Genomic DNA, 27,667 nt, shown 5'->3' on the forward strand with positions numbered 1-27,667 from the left:
AAAATAAATTTTATTGTAACCTGTATTTTTTTTTTTATTTTTTTTTTAAAAGGCTTTTAAATCTAGAAAAACTAATAGTTTTACTAGATATTATATTAAGGAATTCAAAAGAAATAAAGTTATTACTTAAAGATTTTTTTTCTTATTACATCACTTTTTTTTTAACTTAATTTCTTACAAGTTTTGATAACAAAATTTACGCATTTATTAGTCATTTAACAAAACTATTGCATTTCAACCGTAAAAAATAGTTTTTCGTCACCAAAACTTTCCTTTTTAAGTTGGATATCATGAGCACTACGGGAGATATAGTCCTGGAACAAGTTTTATCGATTTTTCATATCAAAAAACATAAAAAGCCATCCAAGTTTACCTCTTAAAAATTTCATTATGACCTCATTTCACCGGGAGTACGGAAATCTGGGCCAAAGTTTTCGCTAAGTCGATAACAAAGAGTTTTTTGGACATATTTTTCTATGACCTTATTAAAGAAAAAAGCTATAAAAGAAACAAAAAAAGGGCTGAAATAAAGAATTTCAGTTCTCTAATTATTTCCCTTTCCTTCTGAATCACTGTGCATATTTAAAATAATATATATCATAAATTTCTAACTATTATAAAATTATTTATTATAAACGCTTTGTACATTTACGTTATTTTTATTTTCAACTATCTAATTTTTTATAGTCAACATATAAAACTGTTAGTATACTAACAAATAAATAATAGAGTATTGCAAAGTGAACTGTTAGATAAATAGAATAATTAACAATAGATTATATTTTATTCGTTTTTTTTTATTATATTTACAAAAAAAAAATTATTTTAAACTTTTGTGTTAATTTATCACGGTGGCATTATTATTTAATTATATATAACAATTACGATGGTAAACTCACAACAGGCTTGTCTATGGATTTCTGTATTTAAATATATTATACATAATTACATTTTTATATAATATGCATGAAGATGACGAATTTCTCGATAGTATTGTGTTTAGTCAGTATTTCATCTTAGTGGAAAAGTTAACACGCATAATCCCCGTATCTGGGAGGGAAAATTCCCATAAACTCTCACAATACGAAAGGACTTTCCAAAATTAAATGTTTTTTGTGCAGTATCCCGACGGCAAGTTTGTGGGCTTAAACAAGCGTAACAGAAGTTGCTTATTTAGTTATGCTGCGTGTACGTTCATTTTCTCAAATGCAAGATCCTCTGGATCATTCGGGATGGAACTGATATCGGAGCTTGTTTGCGATGGCCTCCAAGTTTGGGTTTGAAGTTTTATAAAGGATCTTGTGTATATAACTAGGCTAACTACTGATGTACTGATTTGAGGCACAGGATTGAAGTAGCTGTGGCTTTTGTTAATCCAGATATGTTGGATAAAGTACGGGATGAATTCTCCTTTCCGTTTAATATGTGTCGCATGATGAAAGGTGCTCACATTCAACACCTAAAGGACCTAAAAGACAAGCCTCTTCCCCTACGAAGATGAAAGTCTTCCCATACAGAGGCAGGATGTTCACATTGAACAATTTTAGGAAAAAACTGTATGGTTTACTCTTTCATTTTATTTATTTCAATATTCTATATTAAAGTAAGAAATAGTAAATAGTTTTACAACCCCGATATCCTTTTTTGTACACCTCTTTCCTTTTTTTGTCGTCTTTTTCTGTTTAACCTCCGGAAACACCATACGGTATTACTTCAAAGGATGAATGAGGATGATATGTATGAATGTAAATGAGGAATAGTCTTGAACAGACTCAGACTGAGCATTCCTGAGACGTGTGGTTTACTGAAACTCAACCACCAAAGAACACCGGTATCCACGATCTAGTATTCAAATCCGTACAAAAGTAACTGTCTTTATTAGGATTTGAACCTTAGAACACTCGACTTCAAAATTAGCAAATTTGCGATAACGAATTCATCATTAGATCAACCCGGTGGATTCTTTTTTTTACAGCAGCACTATTAGATTTAACAGTGTAATTTGTAGTACACCAAAGCAGGAGTAGATAGATTAAACAAATCGCCTCATCACTTTAACGTTTATACTTCGGATATATTCGTTAGGATAACATACAGTTAGACAGAACATATAATGAAGGGTGTATTGGATGAAGACCGGTTTGGATATGGAAAACAAATCGTTTTAATTCCCAGACAACTAATTTTAAAAGGAAGTATTAAGATGATTTATTTAATTATAAGGCATTATTATTTAATTATATACAACAATTACGATGGTAAACTCACAACAGGCTTGTCTATGGATTTCTGTAGTTAAATATATTATACATAATTACATTTTTAATTATCAATTTATTTTAACATAATTTTGAATTTATAAACATTTTTGTTTCTACTTTTATGCAAATAAGTAAATTTTAGTCAGATCTTATATCACTTAAAAATTTAAATACATTATCACAATTACAATTCTTTCAAAAGAAAAAATGTTGTTTCCTTAAAAAGAGATATTCACGGAATATCATTGGGAGATAATGAAAAATAAATGAACAGTTTTTAACTGCTAAGAAATTAAGGACAAACTAACTTTCAAACTACTGAAACTTAAAACAACATTTGCAGTGGGTGGTTATACGTACAGGTAAATGACCTTAAAATAAAATAAGCGAATGAGAGGTGCCGGTTAGTAACGGGGTAAAGTATACATAAATGCATTTACCATATATGTTCGGTCATCAGCCCGAGAGACTTGTTTGACCTGTACCTTCTGTAAAATATCCTCATGAGTTGTAGCGGAATCATTTTCATGAAATGTAGGTCATTAAGATCTATTGATCAAGGTTTAAGGAAGAAATATGTTTTATATGAATTATACGAAATAAGAGATCTATGATAAATCAGGTGGGATAATTATTTAAATAGGTTTAATAATTAGAAAGCAGGAAAAAGTAACATTATATTATTATGCAAGAATAAAAAACAAATGTAAAATATCACGGCCAATGTCAATATCAACTTCAGACTTATAAATAAATGTATCGATTTTTTTAAAAATATGTTATAAAAATAAAAAAAAGATCACGTGCTGTATTTAGTATGTCATTATTTATCTAAAACGTAATGTGTACGCGGCAATTTAGGCTATGCCTGAGATTTCATGTAACGAATTAAAAAAAGTCAACAAAAGTTGAACTTGATTGCAACAGGAGCAGCTGTTATCAGACGAACGTGTTAAAATAAAATGCTGTAATCTCTACACACGAAAATTTCAACTGTTACTGGTAGACAGAAAGCATCTTATGAGTCAGAAAGCTAATAATAAAAAAGCTTGAACAAGTGAATTAAAAAAATAATAATACTGTTAAAACTTGCTAGCGAACGACATACAAATTCAAAAATAAACAATTGTACACATTTAAAATACTAAAAGCCAATTGATGAAAATTATAAGCTTTAAAATAGAATTATAAATAATGTTATGTAATTTTAATATAAAATTTAATTTGGATTAGTCTTACCACAAAAAAATTAAATAATAAAATTGTATTAAATTCAAATTATTCAATACGTTCGATATCTTGTACAAATATAATACTTGTTACGTATGTGCAAACCAAATTAAATAATTTTTTTTTTATTATTTCAACAAATTTGTTTAATTATTAACGGAATAAATACTTGTTTATAGTCCTCTAATATGTTGATAAAATTATTTAAATTAGATATTTAATAACGGTCTATTACACAGAGTGTATCACGAAGTTTTGATGGGAATTTCATAAGCTATTCTACTCCTGAAAATAATGGAAAAAGTTCATATAAATCCTAAAATGTTTCGTTTGCGAGCAACGGCTAGTGAAAACTTTCACTCGGATTTCAGCTATCCCGGTAAAATTAGGTCGTAATGAAATTGTTAGGATGATAATTCAGGAGCAGAATTATGGATTTCTTATGGTTTTTGGCCTGAAAATTGATTAAAATAGTTCCCAGACCTATATGCAGTAGCTTTTGAGAAATATGGTGTGTAGACCAGTAAAATGGAGTTAAAAACCCTGCTTTTATGTTTGCCGTACAATAACTTTGTTAAATGGGTAGTAACACATAAAACCCTTAAACAAAACTGGTACAGAATTTAAATCAGAACAAAATGCTGTAAGGTAAATTGAATAAAAGAAAGGAAAGTTAGAAAGATTCGAATTTTATTCAGAAACAGTGTACAACTGACCAAAGTGTATATACGTACAAATTTATAATAAATGTTCAAAAATGAGCCCAATACTTTCAACACATTTTTTGGCACGTTTCTGTTCTTCTTTTGTTGTTCTTTTTAGTTCCTCAGGGCTTTCCATAAGTTGCTCAGCCGCATCCATAATGCGGAAAATTTAATTCCTCACAAGAATGTGTTTCTGTTTTGTATACAATACTTTTCATTCATCCCCAGAAAATCCTATCCGCTAAGAAAGACATCGGGCACTGATACCTTTCTTTCTTTTTTTCTCTTTAGCCTCCGGAACCACCGTAACGTATTACTTCAGAAGATGAATGAGGATATGTATGAGTTGTAAATGAAGTGTAGTCTTGTACAGTCTCAGTTCGACCATTCCACGATCTAGTATTCAAATCCGAATAGAAGTAACTGCCTTTATTAGGGCTTAAGAACGCTGGAACTCGCGACTTCCAAATCAGCTGATTTGGGAAGACGCGTTTACCACTAGACCAACCCGGTGGGTTACGTGTACTGATGCCTGGACTAAGCTAAACTGCATCATAGTAATATCATCAATAATAGCGTCGTGTTGGACAGATAGTTCGTAGCTGGTATGAATACTGGGTATTGAAGTTGTTTTCCGAAGACTGCTAAAAGTTTCGCTAATTGTTTTGCGATTTAGAATCCTGCGATTCAGAAAACGTACTTCATATTCTGCTGTACCTTTACCATTTCCCAAAACCGAAAATGAATACCATACAGCGTATTCCTCTGTTGTAAACAAGTACCACATTACTTCAATGGTAAACCGATCACATTCAATCTAAAACTCAGAGAAAACCTTCATTAACGAGACCACAGTTCGCAGTACCCGGTATACTGAATGCTGTGAACACTAATACAGTACTGTGCATTCTTGATCAGCTATTATTATTTTATTACCAACTATGAAATAATAATTTTTTCAAATAATTTATTGTACTTCTGTCATTAATAAAATAAATTATTATCTAAGTAATTTTTATTTTAAAATTGTGAATTTTCCAGTTTTTTTTTAATTTTTTAACAGCAATTTTTAATACTAAATTTTGTTTTTACAAAATATTCACATAACAAAGAAAGAATTTCGTTTTTGTTTACATAAAATAAGTACTTTTCTGACGAATGTTGATCAGGCAAGTGCTGCCTGATCAACATTCGTCAGAATCTGCCACCATGTGATGTTAAATATTAGTTTTTACTTCTTTTCAACATAATTTGTTTGTATTTTGTTAAACATGTGTTTTTATTCATTAATTATTAGTGCGTAACAAGCAACCATACTATAAGGCCTAGTCGCCAAGCTTGTTGGATTCAATCTTATTATATTATCGTAAGATGTGTTAAATTATGGCGGGCAGTATTTTGAAACACATTCACCGGGTTGGTCTAGTGGTGAACGCGTCTTCTCAAAGCAGTTGATTTGGAAGTCGAGAGTTCCAGCGTTCAAGTCCTAGTAAAGTTAGTTATTTTTACCCGGATTTGAATACTAGATATTGGATACCGACCGGTGTTCTTTAGTGGTTGGTTTCAACTAACCACACATCTCAGGAATGGTCGAATTGTGACTGTACAAGACTACACTTCATTTACACTCATACATATCATCCTCATTCATCCTCTGAAGGATTATCTGAACGGTAATTACCGGATAATAAACAGGAAAAAAAATAAAGTATGTTGTAACGTACTGTTTCTAAATAAAATGCAAATTTTTCCAATCTTTCTTTGTTTTATACAACTTATCTTGCACCTATTTGTTCAGAATTAAATTCTTCTACATGTTTTGTTTAAAATTTTTATATACTTATTACCCATTTAACATTGTACGTCAAACATAAAAAACAAAGTTTTTACCCTAATTTATTAGTTTTACTCCAGATTTCTAAAAATCTACTGCAGATACGGTTCTGAGACCTATTTTATTCAATTCTCAGATCAAAAACCATAAGAAATCATTAATTCTGCTTTTTAATTATCGTCCTAAAAATTTCAGTACGACTCATTTCACCGAGCTACTGAAATCCAAGCGAGATCTTTCACGAGCTATAACTCACAAACGAAACATTTTATGACGTATGTTTATATGAACTTTTTCCGTTAATTTTACAAGTAGAATAGGTTATGAAAGTTCCAGGAGAATTTTGTAATACAGTATGTATATAATCACAACATGATTTTTTCCTGTAGACAGAATGTGAGGCCAACTTGGAATAATCGTCGATTAATGATTTAGGTATATTATTTATTAATGTAAAAACCTATTGAAATATAAATTTAAAAAAAAACTGGCAAGTATTGCATGACTTTCTCGACTATTAATAATAAAAATTACAAATTTAGAGCCAAAAAACAATATATATATATATATATATATATATATATTATGAATAAAAGATTTTAAGAAATATTTTTCTTAAAGTATTAATGTATGGGCTAAGCGTAAAAGATTTGTTTGAGTAAAGTTTTCTCTAAATCTAAAATTCCCTTCAATAACGGCTAAAATAAGAAAAAGAAAATTGTCAAAAAAGTTTTTCTACATATTAGGTCCGGGTTCTATGATTCCAAAAAAAAATTGTAATATTTCTTGGTAACTCATTGTTTAACATTTATTATGTTTATGGTGAAAAATTATTTTTAATCAACTTTTGATATTCGATCTAAACGAGCTGTCAATTTTTTGCGATAAAAAATCTAATGTTTTTGTAGGAAAAAGATAATCATAAAATTACAGAATAGATTACGTAATTTTTCAAACTAATAGAACGAAGAAAATCAAAGTACGTTTTAAAATTGTTTAAGAAAAAAATACTTCCTTCTTTAACAAATTTAATTTTATTTACATCAAACCATCTTTCCACCATTTCAATATGTTTTTTAACATACTCTTTATTTGATTATTTGATTTTGGATTATAGAAATTTATTTGTGAGTGCAATTCTTACTTACTGAAACTCATAAACAAATTTCATAAAATTTCTAAGGTTTCTGAAAACCCTTCTCCGTTTTTTTTTTTTTTTTTTTTTTTTTTGTAAACCTTTTCATAATATATTTTATTGTTGTAGTACGAGTATATATGTTACAATTTCTCAAATAATAATTTAACACAAATTATAACAGAAAGTACTATTTTTAGTCCAGATATTTAGAAAATCATATTACATTTGACTTGTCTGTTTTTATTCTTATCCATATGTTCGATCATAAACCTATCTTGCATATTGAATTAAATTACGTATTTACTGTATTAAATTACGTCTCGGCCGATGGATGTGGCTGTTATGTTGTTCTTCCTGACACCGAGATATTATATAAACTTAATTATGTGTTCTTTTGCGAACACTCCGCCTTGAAAGTTATGGAAACCCGTAGCGATGACAGCTTCCTAGTAATTATAGACTGTAAAAATGTATTTGAGAGCTTGAGCTGCAAACGTTCTGATCCATCGTCCAGATTATTCATGATATCCTTTCAAGGATAAATAAGACTGTGGTACTGGTATGAATCCCTGTCCATTGTGGCATCCGAACGAACGGGCCGATGAGGCTGCCAAGAGAGCTGCAATAAATGGCATCCGAATACAATCGACATGTGAAAGAGACTTCATGAGATCAGTCCGTGTAAAAGTGCGGGCTCAGTGGAATAGATTCTGGCAGCTGAGTCCTCCCACGGTATTGCATAACATCCGGGAGAATGTGCTCGAGAAACCTCTTTCCCCGAGCAACAGAAGAGACCAAGTCATCTTATCTCGGCTAAGTATTAGACACACCAGGATTACCCACGCTCACCTACTTGGCTCTCCTCAGAAGATCTGTGAGGCTTACAAGGTTAAATGGTCCGTATACCACCTGCTCTTTGATTGCCCAACCTTTGGAACCGTCCGACAAAACTTAGACCTGGGTTCGGATATGAAATTTCTATTAAACCAGAACGAAGGTATAAAACGTCTGTTGCGGTTCCTCTCCTACAGTGGAATGAAGAATACGATTTAGTGTTTTTTGTATTTTATTTTGTATTTATTGTTGTCACTTGTCTATGTTTATTCTTTGTTGTTTATGATTTTTGTTGTTTTATATAATACTAAATTATAGTATATCTGTAGTCGCTAATGACTATAATTGTTGTTGCGACTATAAAAAAAAATTACGTATTTTATGCATCTTTCGATTTTTTCTGATTTTTTTTTAAATGAATTTCCTGGTTTAAGAGTGAAATAGCAAATCATTTATCAAAAACATTTTTAGAGATGAATACGAAGAATTTAAATTGCTCTTATTATATTTTATTTTAATTTTCGTTACGAATCCAATTACCTTTTTTATCAAAATAACTTTAAAAAATAAAAATCAAATAAAATCAAAATAACTTTAAATTTATTTTAAATAACTTTTAAAATTATAAAATTAGACTGCAGTCACCATTTTAATAAACAGTCTATTACCGTTTGCTAAAAAAAAAGTTAAAATAGGGAAAAAATATTGCTGTATTTATAAAGGAATGTTATTAAGAGATATTTTACCTAACATGGAATTATTAACCAAATAATTACATAATTAATTATATAATTTGGATTTAAAATTACACTTATGTTTACACTTTTAACTAGCCGTACATTAGATGTAAACTCTTTAAATTTTAAAATCGAATTAAAATGCGAAGCCTTGGAAATCAACCGACATTATTAATTATCTACATATAGGACACCACCATTATTTAAGGTTACTATTTTTTTTTTATTTGAAAATTTCCCGACCTCAATAGGAACTCATTACTAGTAATAATGCAATTGAATAATATAACGTAAAGTACAATAGTAAATGAGATTTTAATGAGTTAAAAACGAAAGTGGAATTCTGAGTAAAGTATCGTTTATAAGTTCATAATATCCTGAGAATGAAAAATCTCGACTTCATTAGAAACTAACTAATGGGGAAACACATCAGTTTTTAATGAAAAAACTTACTAAACATCTTAAAAAAAGTTATGCAATATAATAATTGAAAATTATTTTTTCAATCCAATCATTCTAAGCTCTATTTGTGTCATTATGAGAAAATAATTCCTTTTTATTGAAAAATAATAACCAAAGAGTATCAACTTTTTTCACATTTTTTATATAAAAATATTTATTTTTAATTTTCATACAGTTAAACAAATGTATACGGAAACAACTGATTATTTCTACAATCGTTAAACATAAAATTACTTGTTTGCTTGTGTTAAAATCTTTTAATTTTAATTTTTTAAGCAAAGGTACTCAACAAAATACTGTAATAAACGACTAAATAAAGTAATATTTGTATATTAAGATCACAATTTCAAATATTTTTTGACTTTTTGAAAATTTGGGGGTACATGTATCTGGAAGCTTTTTTACTGATTAAAATATTCACTAAAATTGATTTTAAATAAATTAAAATCGAAATTTACAAACTTTTTCGATATTTTTTTTTTTAATTTTAGAGCCTAACAGGGATATTAAGTTATTTTGACTTGATTGTTCAAAAATATACGTTTTAAGCATTACAAATGAAATTGCGAAATATTTTGTTTTTGTTTTTATTTTTTAATTTTTAAGACTCCGATACTCAAAGAAATGCACTCGAATAAAAATTACTTTTTTAGAAAATAATCTCTAAGCGGTGATAATAAATTCAAACAAAGAACTTTTCAAAATATTTAAAAAAATAAAAAGATAGGCTACAGCCATAATTATAAATAAATAAGTTTGTTATTTTCTAGTAAGGAGTTGAAAAGTTTTGGCTACTTTTTTTTTCAAGAAATACTAAGATGTAAATGAAATACTATGATTTTTGCATTTTAAATGCAATGGGTAACTTGTGAAATGTATATATATTTAAAATAATTATTTTCTTTTTTTAATTAAAAAAATATGTTTTGTTACCACAATACCATTTGAGTGGGACGTTCAAACATTTTTATAATGGTATAAAGGACGATTGATCTAGAAAATATAGGTACAAAAACCTCCCCACTAACTCTTTTTCTGAAGCGAAGATATAGCTAAAAGAATAAAAATATATAAAGCCATTTTTTTGGCATGAGAATGAATATTAAATAAAAACTATTGGTAATTTGTGATCTTGATAAAAAAAACTTCAACTGTTGTAAGAAAGGTTTTTCGCTTAAATTCCACAGTAAAGATTTTAAATTTTAATTCTCCCCAAATAACCCCACCCCTTTTTCAAATTTTTGAAATCATTTACACATTCTTTCCCCTCCAAGGTAGTACCTGTCTACCATGTTTGAAGAAAATCGGTCAACGGGGCCCAGAGTTATAAGTCTAAATGCAGGTCAGTATGTACAAGCAATTGTTATACAAATACGCACTGCATTGTTCATACGCACAAAGACCGTCTGACAAAAATAGATTTGTTTAGACTTGGGAGCATTGGAATACAGATTTTTTTCACAGATTGTTTACAATTTATTAAATAATTATTACTGTTAATTTTTTTTTAAAATGTCTCCTTAAGGCAAAATATTTTAGATTTTTTTTCATCGAACTACAAACTTTCCCGTTAGAGCTGCAGCAGCACATATCACTATATCCGGGAAAGTAAAATTCAAACATTTACAGACATATTTTTTAAAAGCATCAAACAAAAAACCAATTTGTTCTATTTAACTCAGAAGAATTAAGGATTAAAATATCATGAAATCCAGGTACCTATTGAATTATGTTCATGAAAATCTACGAGAACAGCTAAACGCATCATTTTTGTATAACTCTAAGCTTAAATAGTATTCAATATTTTATTAAGAAAAAATTCAGAATATTTTTTTGTGGAAATATATTACACACATATTTTTACGCAAAAAAATATATCGGATTATGGAACTACTTGACAACTTTAGAACAATGTAAAACCCTGAACTTAGTAACCAAATTATAACATTATACAGTTAATTATCACCAAAGACTTATGTTTTTAATTATTTTATATTTTACTGCACTAAATATTTTTATTAATGAACCAGGGTAAAGAATGAAACCAGTAATTGAGGTATGTCTTCAGATAGGTAATACATATCTTCGAGGTATATATGTATGCCCTAACAAAAAAATACAATCAATTTTTACAGAAAACTTTCTGTAAAAGTAAGTTTTTGAAAAAGTAATTAACAATTTTTTTATATAAAAATATTAAATAAAAAAAAAACAAGTTCTGGATCTGAAACAAAATAATGTAAATGACAGAAGCAGTATTCAAAGATTAAATGGTACACTACCCTACACAAAAGTCATGTGATATAACCGAGAGAATTCAATAAAAATTAACTTTTTAAAAAACGACCAATCTTCAATAAAAAAAATTAAAATAATTTTGCTAACCCTGAAAACGTTTACGTTAATTCCCTGGGTTCTGTATAAAATATGTGTAATCTCTATTACACCAATTTCGATTTGACAGATCTCGATAATTTTTAATTTACAATTAAAGGAGAACTTAAAAGCTTTATTAAGTCTGCGCGTCAGTAAATATTTCTAATGGTGAATGCTTACCACAAAAAAATGACTTTTGATCGTATTAGATAATAATTTCCAATAAGTATCACGATTATGGGTAAAATGTTACATTTCGTATAATGAAAATTTCCGAATTAATTTTGAGGGATTAAATATAATAATTCTGATTTTTACAAGTTCTTAAGAAAAATTACTTTTTTTGACCGCGAATAAAAACTATTCATCCATTTCTTGATTTTTTATTTTTAACCAGTATTGAATGAATAGTTTGCTTTTAGACTTTATGAGAAGCATTTTATAATGAAAAGAGCTTTTTTTAAATTAATTTCAATTAATTTTTATATCTGCTTTGAAATAGGAGTACACGTTTTTTCACTCGCTTAGTTAATATAAAGTTGAATTAAAATCTTTAAAAAATGTTTGAATCAAGTATTATTTCATACTTTGAAAATGTCCACTCATGGTCCAAGAAAAGTACAATCTACTCAAAGAATGATAGATTTCTGAAATAAAAATTAATTTTTTTTTTATTTCTGCCAAAAATAGAAGTTTTCAAAATATTTTATTTAAAATATGCTAAATTTAAAACGAAAATCTGCTTCCATAGGTAGAAAGTGAATAACGAATACATTTTGTGTTACTAGCAAACCGTGGTAGAGCAATTTTCATGTCCAGCCAAACAACCGATTCAAGTTTCAGTTTTAAACTTAAATAATGTAAGAAGTATTAATATTTAAACGTTTATACGTTTCCCTTACCCTTTTTTACCAATCCTACTGTAACAGCTTTCATAGAATAAAAATAGCATTTATTATTTTTCCATCAGATTTATTATAATATTATAATAAGTTGTAAAATTATTATTATTATTATATAAAAGATTTCTAAATAATATATATTTAACCATATATTTTGTCTATTCACAGGTTCCAAATGTTAATGAAAAAATCGTATTTCAATTCACTCAGAAGGTTCCAAATTTAATACAGGTAAACAAAAACTTTATAAATTAATGAATTTATAAAATTGTTCAATAGTTTGTAAACAAAGTCTAATGTTATTATAGTTAACCTAGTAAATTGTTTGGACAGATTAGTTAAATGAAAGAACAAGGAAATTCAAAAGAAAAAAGAGGAAAAATTTTGATTAATAATATCAAAAATAAAAAAGAGAACCGATTTACGTAATTATTGGTAGAAAAATTTGTTGAGAGGGAGAAAGAAAAATTAGTTTTTTTATTAAAAAGTTAAGGGGGTCCTACGAGTGGAGATTGTGTAATGAGGAGGTGGATATGTTAAAACAAGATAATAATTATAAAGAAAGGACTCAAACCTGGTGAGAAATTATCAAACAGGGAAAAATTAAATTTCAAATATCGTACGATTTCTAAACACCTAAAATCCCAATGAGCAGTCGACACTATTTTATTTTAAAAAATTAATGAAATGAAGAATAACAGGTGCTTCACTATTCATACTATTACCTATTATTACCTAAGTTTCTATTAAATTCTTTTAATTGTTATTCCTGCAATAATTCAAAGAGGTGTAGCATATAAACAGAAATAAATACATCAATTTGTTGCTTAATACTATCTATCCTAATTTTTATTTGGCGTTTCCAATATATCTCAAGTCCAAGAGAAACGAACCAAACCTTTTTTAACTTTCAATAACGATTTTTAATATGTAGCCAACCCCTATGATGAAACGGTGTTATTAGTATAACTACAGATTAAGAAGGAAACTTTTTAAACTATCATACGACTGAAAGCCGCTAACAACTTAATAGACTTGATTTAATGAAGAAAAAATGGAAAATCACATTTAAATTACCATAAAATCTTTACACAATTTTTGGTATACAAATTAGTCTTTCTTATAAAATCGGTTTTATTCGTTCATTCAAAAACGTAAAACGTTACTTACGGATTTAAAATATTTAGAATATTTTTGCAACATTCATATTTTATTTCATTAAATACTTTATTATTAAAAACTGTAACATTTTTTTTTTGTTTTGCAAAATTCTTTAAAATCTTCTAATCATCGTATCATTTTTTATCTCATTAATTATCGAACCAGATTTGAAACATCATTCTTGAATCTTTAATTGTTTTTAACTCGTAGTTTACCTTTTTTTTTTTACATCTAATATCAATAAATTATAATTACACAAGGTGATATTAAGTATGGAAATGGCTTCACATTTCAAATCTCAGGGATATAGGAGATAGAAACAAGTTGTAGCAAAATTGCTACTTTATGGTACGTTTGAAAAATTTTTATCCGCCATCTTGGATTCACAATATTGATTTTTTTTTATAAGAAGGTGGACATGTGACACATCATTTTAATCATGTAAAATTTTACGAAAAAAACTATGGTGAAAACCGTTTCTCGACAAATACCTTGGTTATCGAGTTAAAAGCAATCAAAGTTGCAAAAAGGGAAAAATCACATTAGTAATAAAACTACGTAAAACGCCCCATAGCTACTTTTTTTTATTTCGTATTATCTGTTTAAATGAATAAAGGATTTTTGTATGTTTAAACGAAACATTTCCAGATCATTGAATAGGTCGAAGAAGATCTGAAGAATGATCTGCCAAATCTCAAGATTTGTCTCCTCTAGATTTTTATTTGTTTTTGTTACTTAAAACATAATGTATACAATACAAAACGTGTAAAGATTAATAACTTGAATACGAGTATAATTGACGAATCTGCACTTATACCACGAAACATGACTTAAGTTATAACCGGATATTACTTAAGATTAGAATACTGTCAAGTGGAAGCATTTTGAATATTTCTTGTAGAACGGAATGCTTTCAAAATGTATTATATTAAGTAATTAAGGACCAAAAACATTTAATTAAATTTTAAAAATTGAATATTGTGATACTTAAAGTAAATAATATCAGTTGTTGACCTAGCCTTTCAATTTGTAGCACTGTTGAAAAATATTAATTCTTGTCTATGTAGTGTTATTTGTTATTGTGAAGCTTGCTATTATTAGTGTTTGGACCATTAATTCCAACATTAACTGTTTAAAGTTTGCTATTGGTTATAATGATAAAGATAACATGAAATAAAAAAGTTACTACAGGGAGTTTTTACTTCGTTTTATTGCTATCACGATTTTACCGTTTTGCAATATTTATTTTAACTTTAATTCAATATGGCGAATCCAAGATGAAAAATGTCAAAACACCATAAAATATTAATTTTGTAATATTTTGACAATGTAGATCAGCACTTGTTTCTATCTCGTACCTCTCAGTTTTGCAACTTCATCGTTGGCGGCTAGAATACGGGACTGGCGGGCCTGCGGCGGGTGTACCTCTAGCGACTAATCGGCGATAACCATGACGATAGCCGAAACGGGAAACGGCGAAGGTGATACGTCTGTGTTGTTGGGCTGGAGTGTTAAAGGCAGGGACTTGACTGTATTTATCGGGATCCTGAATTTTCGGTTGGTACACGAGGCTCGAAACGCTGATGGCTCGTTGATGAGTGCGTGTGAGAGGCAGCTCCCTAGAAAATATATCAGGAGAAGCCGCCCGCCAGTTTACTGGTGGACAGTCGAAATCGCGTATAAACGTAGGGAGTGCTTATCGGCTAGGCGGGGGTCTATGAGGATGCAGTACAGCTTAGCTAGGTTAATATACACGGCTAGATTAAGCCTTGTAGCTGTAGGAAGCTACAAGAACTGTTCAGGATGATTAAAGCTAGGGAGAGAAAATATTGGAAGTGCTTACTTCAAAAGATAGAGGAGACCCCTGAGAAAAACCATATAGATTGTTAGTCAAGACGATGCTGAGATCAAGGTCCTCAATTACCCGCGATGTCTCAGAGGTTGCAAGAATAATCGAGGAACTTTCTCCCGTTGGGGATGTTGCACTGGAGCGTGAGGAGGTGGATATGGGACGATGTTCCCAGTGGAGGAACTTAAGGCAGCCGTGCATCGAGTTCCCTTGCAGAAGGCATCTACTCCTGACCGCTTACCAAATGCAGTTTTTTCAAAGCAGCGATTGTAGCTGTGCCTGAGATATTCTTAAGGGTATATAAAACATGCTTGAGCAAGAAGAAGGGATATTCCTCAGACCGAGACCGATATTACTTCGGTCCTTAGAAAATTACTTATGATGGGGATTTTAGCGTCTCACTGCCCCCTAAAGTAACGATAATTGAATTTTCAGACGACATAGCACTTGTCAGAGGCTGATATCCGGACGGAGCCTGTCTGAAAAATCGGGGACTCCTACACTGCTATTGGAGCTTGGATGGTTGAGGCAGGACTCAGCTTGACCCCGAAGAAATTCCAGTTTGTGGTTATATCCTCTGCTAAGCGTATAATTACCTTGTCAGTCGACGTGAATGTGAGAAGAATAGAGTCAAAGAATTCAATAAAATATCTAGGATATAGGCTATAAGCAGAGCCTGCTTGCAAAAGCAGGCTCTGGAAGCTGCGGAGATCTTGGCGAGGATGCTTCCCGTGGACTTAGCGATCGCACGCAGGAGAAGGCTACGAGAACTTGGTGCTTGAATCCGACTGAGAGGAGAAAGGCGAGTTTGGCGATCACGGAGGAGTTTATGAGAGCATGGCAAGAAAGATGAGACGGATGTGAGAAAGGCAGGTGGACCTACAGTGTAATAAAAGATATTGGAAGATGTTACAGAAGAACCCACGGCTCGCTGGATTTTAATTTAAGTCAGTTGCTGGCGGGCCATGGGAATTTTAGAGAATATCTACTCCGTTTTGGGTTGTATTCCTCAAATGGATGCCCCAACTGTGAGGTTGAGGAGTCGGCGTTACATGTGTTTTTTTTTGTCCTAGTTATAACACAGAAAGAGAGGAGATGATGGATGCCACTGGAAAAAACGTAATGTTCGAACCACAGGAACTAATGGGTATTATGCTGTGTGGTGAAGAACATTATTCTGCCGTTTCCGGATTTGCAAGAACGGTAATGACGAAAGTACGCATTATAGAGGAAAATCGTAGGCCCAGAAGGGGTCGTCGAAGGGTGCGGGGGCGGACAGGCACGCGGCTGAACGCCTAGGGGGTCTTCCGTACGTGTGGGGGTCACCTGGGTGCGATGAGGTCGTGAGCACTCCACTCCCGCATCAGATGGTGACCCGTGAGGTAAGTTTGCTGTAGTGTTCGATGTGCCTGTGATGTGTTGATGTGACTGATTGATGTGATGTGATATGTGGAATGTGTAGCGTGAGGTATGTATTCTGGAGTGATGAATCAGATGTCGTGGAATGTGTGAAATTTTACACATTTTAGTATGATGTGAGGACTTTAGTCTTTAGTGATGTGAGGATTTTAGTGGGTGTGTGAGGCAAGTGTCTGTTGATTGTGGTGTCTGAACGTGTGTGAGGGTGTATTCCTCCTTTCTGAAAAAATGCACACCAGCTGTACTAGGAAGAGTGGATAGCCAGGAGAAGGAGGTTTAGTCAGTAGTGCGCAGGAACACATATGCATCTAATAACCTGCGGAACCTGTTAGGGAGCCCGACACTGCCTAGGCGCCTGTAAATGGGGTTCCTCCACCTCTTAAAATAAAAAAGTATCTCAGTTTTGAAATACAAAGTCGTTTCCATACTTGAATATATTATCGTGTGTGTATAAAGAATGTATCTCGAAATTCTCCCGGGACTTTCGTAACCTATTCTACTCGTGAAAATAATGGAAAAAAATCATATAAACATATGTCCTAAAATGCATCGTTTGCGATTTACGGCTAGTGAAAAATCTCGCTCGTATTTCAGCTATCTCGGTGAAATGAGGTCGTACTGAAATTTTTAGGACGTTAGTTAGGGGGCAGAATTAGTGATTTTTTATGGTTTGGACTGAAAAATCGAACTGGTTCCAGAACCGTAGGCTTTCACTAGCCGTAACACCCAAACGAAACATTTTAGTGCATATGTTTACATGTACTTTTTCAATTTTTTTCACGAGTAGAATAGGTTATGAAAGTCCCAAGAGAACTTCGTGAGACATTCAGTATATATAAATATATATATATATATAAAATGATGGTTTATGAGCATGAACTAAAATATATTTTAAAATTATTAAAAATTAAAATATATTTATAATTTTATTAAAATTAACTATTTATTAAGTATTACAAATTAGAGGAATCTGTACATTGCAATCCTAACAAAATTTTCCCAACAACATCTCAGTAATTGCGTTTTAAATTATTTATAATTTATTATTTACATATGAGAGATATAATAATATTTTTTTAATAAAATACAAAAACTTTAATTTTAATAATATGATTAAGATATTAGGTGCAATACGCTTCAAATAATTTTCAAAATGTACGTATCTTTGATAATTCAATCCAATGAAGACTTTTATTGAATTTAAAAAATTCTTTACGAATAATTCATCTTTTTAAATTCTAGCCTAAAATCACTGTCTTAATATTTCTTTAATGATGGTTTAGAAATGTTTTTTTAAAATCTTAATTGACATTAAAAATATTTGAACGAATTTAATAATTAATTATATTAAGAACTTTACTTCAAACAATATTTGTTTGTAATAGCTTACCATCGCTTTAAGCCATTTATAAATTATTTGAAGTGAGTTTGCTCTTTTGGATAAACGTAACAGTATTAAAGCTTACGCAAATTGGTTACCCAACACATGCTGGTAATATAATGACGTATATATACCGGAATTTCCTGGTAATACAGATGCAAATAAATATTACTAGTAAACAAGTCAATCAAAATTAATGTAAAGCAAGTACAATTTTAATTATATAATTAGATGAATATATAATGAAGTAGTAAAAATATACTACCTCTCAGGTAAACCTAGAGCGGCAAATATCTTAGGTACATAAATATTAAATAGCACAGGAAAAAATCAACTACTACCAAATTAAAATACCTTATTCGTCGTAAAAAAAATATTAAAACATTTTCAAGGTTACCGACAAATCTTAATATTCGTGGTTTACAATGTAGTTTAATCTTGCATAATGAAACTTGATCTCCAGTAAATTAAGAAAATAACTATAAAAAAATGAAAAACAAAACAACTAGTTAAAACTTGTTTACCAAAACGTTATTAATTCTTTAACAACGTAGTATATATAATAGCAGATGAAGCCTAATTTCAGAACCATTTAATTTATTAAATAAAAATCCCCAAAAATTTTGTTCGGTAACATTTGTCTCATTTTAATGTATTATAATTCCTATTATGTAATAGGAATTATAATATTTGTGATTGTAATTTTTAATAAAGAAAAGCATATTCAACTTTTTCCAAATGTTTTACAAGTTATATTACTCGGTAGTAAATCCAATCTACAAAATATTAATTTGAAAAAGCTACTTTTTTCAAATAATATATAATTAAGATGTGACAGTTTTATTTTCATACCTTATTATTTATATCATTTTTGTAAATAAACCAAATCACACGATTCTTACAGAGAAAAGTTTTAATATATATATTAAAACTTTAGCACCCTTTATAAAGCGTGCTAAAAATTAATAACTATTACTTTCTTAATCTTTTCTTTTAACAGATTTTAAAAAAAGGATATAGTAATTTTATTTATTATTATATTTTTATTTATATTTAAGTCTTATTCACGACTACTAGGACTTTTGAATTTTGTAAGGAAAATTTAGTAATAGTAATAAGGGTTCTACTGACGATAACCTACCAATAAAAGATTTTTTTTTGTCTTCAGTCATTTGACTGGTTTGATGCAGCTCTCCAAGATTCCCTATCTAGTGCTAGTCATTTCATTTCAGTATACACTCTACATCCTACATCCCTAACAATTTGTTTTACATATTCCAAACGTGGCCTGCCTACACAATTTTTCCCTTCTACCTGTCCTTCCAATATCTTCCAGTAGAAGATATTTTAAACAAAAACTTACACGGTCAGTTGAAGGCTTGAGGATATTATTTTGTTTGCCAACATTACTTTTGTTTCTGATGAATTCACTAAATAAGTTTTTAGCGTATGAAAAATGTAATTATTCGGACAAGGGGTCCTCTAGATGAAACGCTGAGACATTATCACTCCGCTAAGAAATTGGCAGAGAGAGATATTATATTTATTAGATTGCAATAGCGTTAGTAACTGATTTTTAAATAATTTCATATAAATAAAATTATTAAAAAAAGATTAGTTGGAGACACGAAATAAAAATAATAGATATTTCCGAATTCCAGAAAACCTTAGCTTACAGTCGAAAGTAATAACCTAATTACGGCTGCCAGTGGATAGAAGCGGTCCATTCGCAGGTGCTGGGCTTTAGTCTATCAAGACAACTATAATGCAGACTTAATCGCATAAAAGCCGGATATGGTAGTAATACGAGTAATTACGTTTTGAACAAATGGGTATGTTTTGTCAAATGGGCTGGTTATGAGTGTGGTGAACCGCTCCAAACTGTTGAACATCTAATCAAGTAATGTCTGCAACGAGAATACAAGGGATATCCACAAGATGTATTGTGCTACCCTTACCTGGAGTCGAATGACTGAAAAAAACTGAATGTAAATTTATAACTAAAATTGAAATTTATAATCATACCTATATAAATATTATATACTCCGTTATTATAATTATTTGAATAAATAGTTTTAATATTCTGGACACAACACATCTACATAACGTACGATAAATAAATAATAGTCTTATATACTTTCTCTGATCTTTTTCTTAGTTTTATCAGTTCGCAGATATTTTCTCCTTTGTTTCATAATTTTTTTTTTATATATTTACTCGTGCTTTAAATAAAAATAATACTAACATACTTAAAAATAAACATATTTAAAAAATATGAAAAAATTATTCAAAAGACGTACTGAGATTTAAAATTAATAATATTCAATTCGACTTTAAAAACTGACTATGAAATCTGCACTAAATTAAGAATTGATAAATTACTAGTTATTTTTAATTTGACGCGGTCTTCAACGAAAATTCGAATTTATTTAAGAAAACTATTATTTTTTCATTGTGTTCCGTTCCACGTCAAGCAGTTCGGTGCTGCGATCTAGTGGGTTCTAGCGCTAACCGGAAGGTGAGGCCGTACTAGTATTCTCCGTTAGAATCCCGCCCAGTGCGGTCGCATTATTCATTTTGTCCGGATGGGCAATTAGTGTTAGCTATAATCTACGTTAGGATACCGCACAGTGCGGTCGTGTTTTTTCATTCATTTCAGTCCAAGGGGACTCATAGTTTCTTGATAATGTCAAGTTCAATTACGACTAAAGTTTCATACATTCTTAAGTTTAATGTAACTATTGTAAATTAATTAAAATGTCAAGGGTGACAACAAATTAAATATAACGATTCAAGTAAAACATAGCGTTGCTTCATTTCATCATCTACCATCTCATCAAAAAATACAGTCCACACTAACTCTAAATTCTACCATATCTTATTATGGTCCCCGGGCCGGATAGTCAAGTCCAGGGATCTACCATATCTTTTTATGGTCCTTCGTCACCGGATCAAGCAGATCGATGTGTCCCTCTGTATGCCTTACGTAAATCTACCTTGCAATGAATTCGCAAGGTAGGATTCGTAAGGCTGGATCAAGCGATATTTATAATTTTATTTATAAGTAGTGTTAAATAGCATTACTTAATCTTTCATAGGAACTGTGAATGTTAATCTTTATCGGACTGTGTACATTCAGGAGTACGAGGGGCATTAGGATAAAATGCGTAAAATTCAATACTGATTCAACAATCAGGGCACGCATAAGATTATAAAAATAGTTGATACACACAAATTACCGAACAGTGAATCTTCAATAATATTAAGTTATATAATAAGTCAGTCTTCAACAATAATAATGTTTTGTGAATTTTAATGTGTAGAACTATACTGGGTTACATACGTGCACTCAGTTGCAAGCAAGCAGTCGCAATCAAGGTCAATATCAGCGAATGACGTCATATCGAGTATACATTAGAAAAACAACTTTATCACAACTTATCAATTTATTTAATATTATCTCTATCAATACCGTAGTTTAAGTCAAATGGAATTTAAAGATTTAATTAAGAAACGAGGTATTATGAAAAACTGCATAGCAAAAGTAAAATTATTCATTAATAATTTTAATTTCAAATCAGACGGTTACTATAAAATTCACTAAACTATTAGAATACGAAAAAACATTTTTTGAAGTTCAATCTGAAATAGAATTGCATAAAGATAAAGATTTAGAGGATATTATTTTTGATAAACTTAAATTAAAACATAAAAAACTAGAAATTTTTTTTTTTTAATTTCAAACGCAATTGAGTCAAACAAAATAATTGACAAACCCAATCAAATGACATTAAAACCTTAAATTAAAAGGGCTCAATTAAATTGAGCCCTTTCACGGTGACGTGAGAGCATGGCATAATTTTTTATTTTTAATAGTTTAGCCCATAACCGCAAGGAATTTTCCGATGTTGAAAGATTTTATTACCTTACAAATTTCTTAAGAGGTAATGCTTTAGATGTAATAAAAAATTTACCAGTAACATCTGAAAATTATGAAACTGCCATAAACTTACATAAAGCTCGTTATGACAACAAACGACTAATTGCAGCTAAACATGCTATAGATATTATTAATCTGAAACCATTAAAAAAGGACAATTCTGAAAATTTATCTAAATTCATTGATCAAATTAATTCAAATATTAATGCATTGAAGAATCTAAATATTGATTATTTAGAATTTATTATGATACAGTTAATTACTCAAAATTTAAATTTAAATACTTTAAGAGACTGGGAAAAAACATTTAACAATTTCCAAAGTTAAAACAACTCATTACTTTCTTAGAATGTAAGCGTAAACTACTTGAATCCACAGACACGATGTATTAAAAAATGTACAGCCGCCTAATGTAGGTTTTAGCGGCAAAAAATATGATTATTCAAAACCTAGTTCTAGTACAAATTAATTTTATGTAAATAATTCTATGTGTAGATTATGTAAAACTTGCAACCATCCATTGTATCAATGTAAAAAATTTTTAAGTTATAATGTTAATGAAAAAAAAAAATTGTATATTTCACAAAAAATTATGTCTTAATTGTTTAAGTAAACAGCACATTGTAAAAAGGTGTCAAAGCAATCGTAAATGTAAAAAATGCTCACAGAAGCATCATACGCTAATTCATTTAGATAAAACGCTGCAAGAGTCAGCAATTAAGTCTTCTAAGCCGAATCAAGCTCCTTCGGCTAATAGTTCATATTGTACTTTAAAATCAGAACCTAACAAGTCTGTTTTACTTCCAACATCTGTAGTTAACGTTAAAAATAAAAAGGTAATTTCATCCAAGCTAGGGCCTTACTTGATTCCGCTTCGATGATTTCATTTTGTACTGAAAAGTTTGCTGTTAAACTTGGGCTTAAAACAAACCTGTTTTAATGCCGATCACAGGTATTAGTAATGTTGTCAGTAAATCTAAGTTAAATGTTGATTTAAATATTAATTCTAGATATGAAGACTATAATTTTAATTTGAAATTTCATCTACTGACATCTATTACAGATCTGTTTCCAATCAAAATGAAGCCTCTTTTCCTCAAGCTTGCCAAGTAATTAACCAAGCTATTTATCTCGATGATCTGCTCACTGGTTGTGACAACATCGATCAGTTGTCACAATTATACAATGATATTTCGTTATTGCTTAATAAAAACGGACTTTCACTACATAAATGCCATTCCAACGTTCCAGATATGTTTGACAATTCTGATTCTTTCATCAAATTAGACAAAGATGTAAACATCAAGACACTTGGATTATTTTGGAATCCTCAAGGTGATGATTTCATTTATCAATTCAAACCAAAAGATGATAATTATTTTTATACTAAACGTTCTGTTTTATCAATTTTTTCTTCATTGTTCGATCCTTTGGGTCTACTTGATCCTACAATCGTTCCATTTAAAGTGTTCATCCAAGATTTATAATGCGCTAGCCTTCAATGGGATGGAGTTCTTCCCGCTCCGTTAGCAGAAAAATGGAATTTTCTATATTCTCATCTCAAATATTCAAGTAATTTTAAGATTCCTAGATGAGTTAAAATTAGTTTTAGTAAAAGTTATCAATTACATGATTTTGTGATGCAAGTAATAGCGCAAAAGGGCGTGTCTTTTCATCAGATCTGTTGATAGCAATGAACACATTGAAACCCACTTATCGTGTTCAAAATCTAGAGTTGTTCCAGTCAAGCAAATCTCTAGTCCTAGGTTAGAGCTGAATGCGGCTCTTCTATTATCTCGTTTATTCAATAAGGTTATTTTAGGTATAAGATTTGATTCAATCCACTTTTGGTTGGATTCTCAAGTGGTACTTTACTGGTTGCCATCGCTTTCTAATCGATAGAAAGTATTCGTCGCAAATAGAGTTGGCGAAATTCAAGAGCTAACTAAGGAATACTTATGGAAGCACATTCCTTCAAGGGATAACACCGCAGACATCCTGTCACGTGGTTGCACGTTTTTTGCCCCCCCCAAAAAAAAATAAAAGTTTTGGGGATAATATTCGTACGTACATACGTATGTACATATGAACGTGTGGTGGCATGTTTGAAGCTTATTAACATTTGACTGGGTAAAATGGTTTTTATGAAATTTGGCACAGAGACTCGTATATATGGTGCAACTTTATGGTAAAGATTTGGGGTCAGTATCTCAAAGGGGTGGGATAGGTAGCTTCTTGGGGTTAATTTTCACAAAGTTATGCAAATATAAACCCATTTTATCATGCTTATCTTGCCAATTAAAGGAAAAAATTGCCCCCAAATTCTTCCACTTCCATAAAAATCGAAGAAAGCTATCTTTTTATTTATTGCCTATCTTTTAACCGAAATTTTTGTCTTCCTAAGCAAAGTAATGTTAGAACAGTGGTCTAAAAACAATTCTTTGGGAGGACTGTATTGTGGGTCGATAAGCCAATCAAAGTTTAGAAATATAAACTTTTTTAATTAAATTTGTTTTTAAATTTATTTAAACTTTTAATAATAATACTACAATTAAATTTTATCATAATTCATCCCCATCTCTAAAACAGAAATCTTAGGTATCTTTTTATTAGCTGTACTTTTTCCAGTGGAATTTGTTTTAATTTCTTCCATTTCACACAGTAAACGTAAAAATATCAAAAACGTTTTTTGGCAGGTCATTTTAGGGTGGAGGAGGAGAAAAAAGTAAAAAAATCGATTCTTTAAATTTTTGTAACTTTTTTTCATTATCATTATTTTTCCGCTATATAAATACATAATACCAGGAAAGTATAACATCTTTAACACCTTTTTTCCACTGAATGTTTTAATAATCAAACAATATAAAACCATCGTCGTCGTTTTCTTTTTGCGTCTCTGTTTTTAATATATTAACATAAAACAGCGAAATTTATTGAAATTAATAATCATCTAAACAAATCAAATGAATTACTCACTTTTTTTTAATCTAAGAAACATCTTCTAATCATATATTTACGCTTAAGTCTAAAAACTTCTAACTAAAACCACATTTAACTACATAGTCAGTTCAAGAATTCTAACATCGTAAAAAAAAGCAATGATATACATTTATTTCATAACCTCCATTTTTAACATCTGTTAGAAATAGTAATATTTTTACTTATACAAGGAATTTGGTAATTATTGAAAAATAGTAAAGATAAATCACGATTTTTACATTGATATGAAATAATTTCACATTTAGTTTGCCATGGATTTTATCATATTTTTCATTAACAGAATAGCTTCTATTTTAGCTTCAGTTAATTTTTGAGTATGAGGATTATCCTTAATATTAAGTCGAAATTAATTGTGTTATTGAAAAATATTATATTTATATTTTCACATAGGGCAGTACCAACCAGACAATATGTGTGACAAATATGTGACAATATGATATGTGACAAATATGTGTTTTAATGTCGTATATATTTTATTGTTCTAATTTCTTCACTTAGTAAAAAATAAAATAGCAGGTAATATCAAGTAATTTAATACAAATAAACCTGTTTATTTTTACATACAGCATTTTTTTTTTTTTACTTTCTTGTACAAAGTAAAGGAAATATTGTGATCGCGAAAAATTTCGATTTTCAGATTTCAACGGAAATATCCATTTTGACCATCCCCGAATACATTTTGACTAGTTTCGGCGTGACGTCAGTACGTACGTATGTATCCAGCATAACTAAAAAAAAATTAGCCGTAGGATGTTGAAATTTTGGATTTAGGACTGTTGTAACATCTAGTTATGCACCTCCCTTTTTGTTTGCAATCGACTCAACCAAAAGTGTCCAAAAAAGCCCAAAATCAAAAAAATCTGGATTTTTTATTTCTTCTTAACTGCAGCATTGGGTGCTTTTCAACTCTATATCATAAGTGGTACTTATTTTCATTGGTTTAAAAATCATAGTCAAATAAAATTTTAATTAAAGAAATATTTGAATCTTAAAAAGGAAGGCACATCGGTACGAATCTTCATCTTCTTTTTTTTTAAATTTAAATATATTGATTTATTAATTATTTAACCGTGATTGTAAAATGTTTTACAATAAATAATTAAACAATAAAAATCACAATAAAAAAAACTTATTTAAAAAAAAACAGAAGTTATTAGTGAAATAAAATTTTATGTACGTTTAAAAATGTGTATATGTAATTTAACAGGCATTATTGCATATGTGTAAAGAACATCATCACTGAGGCATACATGCCCGATCTATAATAAATTGCCAAAAATTCTTATCTTTTAATCCATTACTCCTATTTGACGTTAATAAAAACTAATATTTCAGCAATTGTGTAACTGTCCACTTTATTAAAGAATTGGAGGGTCGTATCTCACTTTCAAATGAAATAAGTTTAAATGAAGTGAAGCAACAAATGTGTATATGTAATTTAACAGGCGTACAAGGAAGTCATGTAGCATCCGCATCAGATTTTTTCATCAAAGTAAAGCTTAAAAATATTACAGGAAAAGTAACTTTATAACAATACAAACATCATATTATTTTTGCATTTAAAGATAAACTTAAAAATAATTAAATTAATAAAATTTATTTATAACGGTAATTAAATTTAGTCATAGCCATTAAATAAAAATAAAAAAAATTAATTAATTGTTTTTATTATATGTGAAATATTATTTAGATAACAAGAATGAAATACACAAAGATTTAATTAATAAAATAAAGATCAGATTTTATCGTTTAATTACTGTTATTATTATTATTATTGATTCTGTTATTGTTTAACCCGTTTATACCGTTACTTCTAGGTTATTTATTGTAAATCTTAGTGAACTGCACTACATACATTCACAAAATAGATTAAAAAATAAATAATATATACTATGGAACCTTCCTGCAAAAAATATTGGATATATTTAAACACAAAAAGGCACTGAAATTAACTTTATCAAAGAACGTAATTCATACAAATAAATGTTTGAATAAACTAAAATAAGGTAATAAAATTATAGATTTAAAAACGCTTCGTGAAAAAAATTAAAATCTTAATAAGGACTGTAAAATAAGAATATCGTGCTTTTAAAACTGTTTAATATCTCTAAATTTTGACTTACAATAATCAATCAGAAATAAAATGAAAGAGTAATTGTTTTCAATGTGAAAACTTAAGTCACCTCAGCACATATCTAACCGATAGAAGAGTTTTAATCAACATGTCTGTAATAATGAAAGTGACAGCTCCTTTAATCGTATGCCTCAAATCGGGTAGATAAGTAGGTAGCGGAGGTACGTACAAAAGATCCTTTATAAAACCCAATATGAAAAAAATCACATCGGTGAGATCCGATGACCTTGAAAGTTTCCGTAATTGTAAAAATTCTGATAGATTTTGTAGTACTGTAGAAGCCGGATGCGTGCGTAACAAATGAT

General features: G+C 29.8%; 1 protein-coding gene across 1 annotated transcript in view; it reads left to right on the forward strand.

The window, feature by feature from the left end:
- Nucleotides 1–27,667, forward strand: part of LOC142326216 (ATP-binding cassette subfamily G member 4-like) — a 278,942-nt gene that overhangs the window by 83,249 nt on the left and 168,026 nt on the right. The window contains exon 2 of the mRNA XM_075368505.1: nucleotides 12,647–12,709. The gene's annotated coding sequence lies outside the window, so the exon portion shown is untranslated. The remainder of the gene's footprint in view (nucleotides 1–12,646; nucleotides 12,710–27,667) is intronic.

This window comes from Lycorma delicatula, chromosome 6 (genome assembly GCF_047948215.1).
Source record: "Lycorma delicatula isolate Av1 chromosome 6, ASM4794821v1, whole genome shotgun sequence".
NCBI classification, from domain to species: domain Eukaryota; kingdom Metazoa; phylum Arthropoda; class Insecta; order Hemiptera; family Fulgoridae; genus Lycorma; species Lycorma delicatula.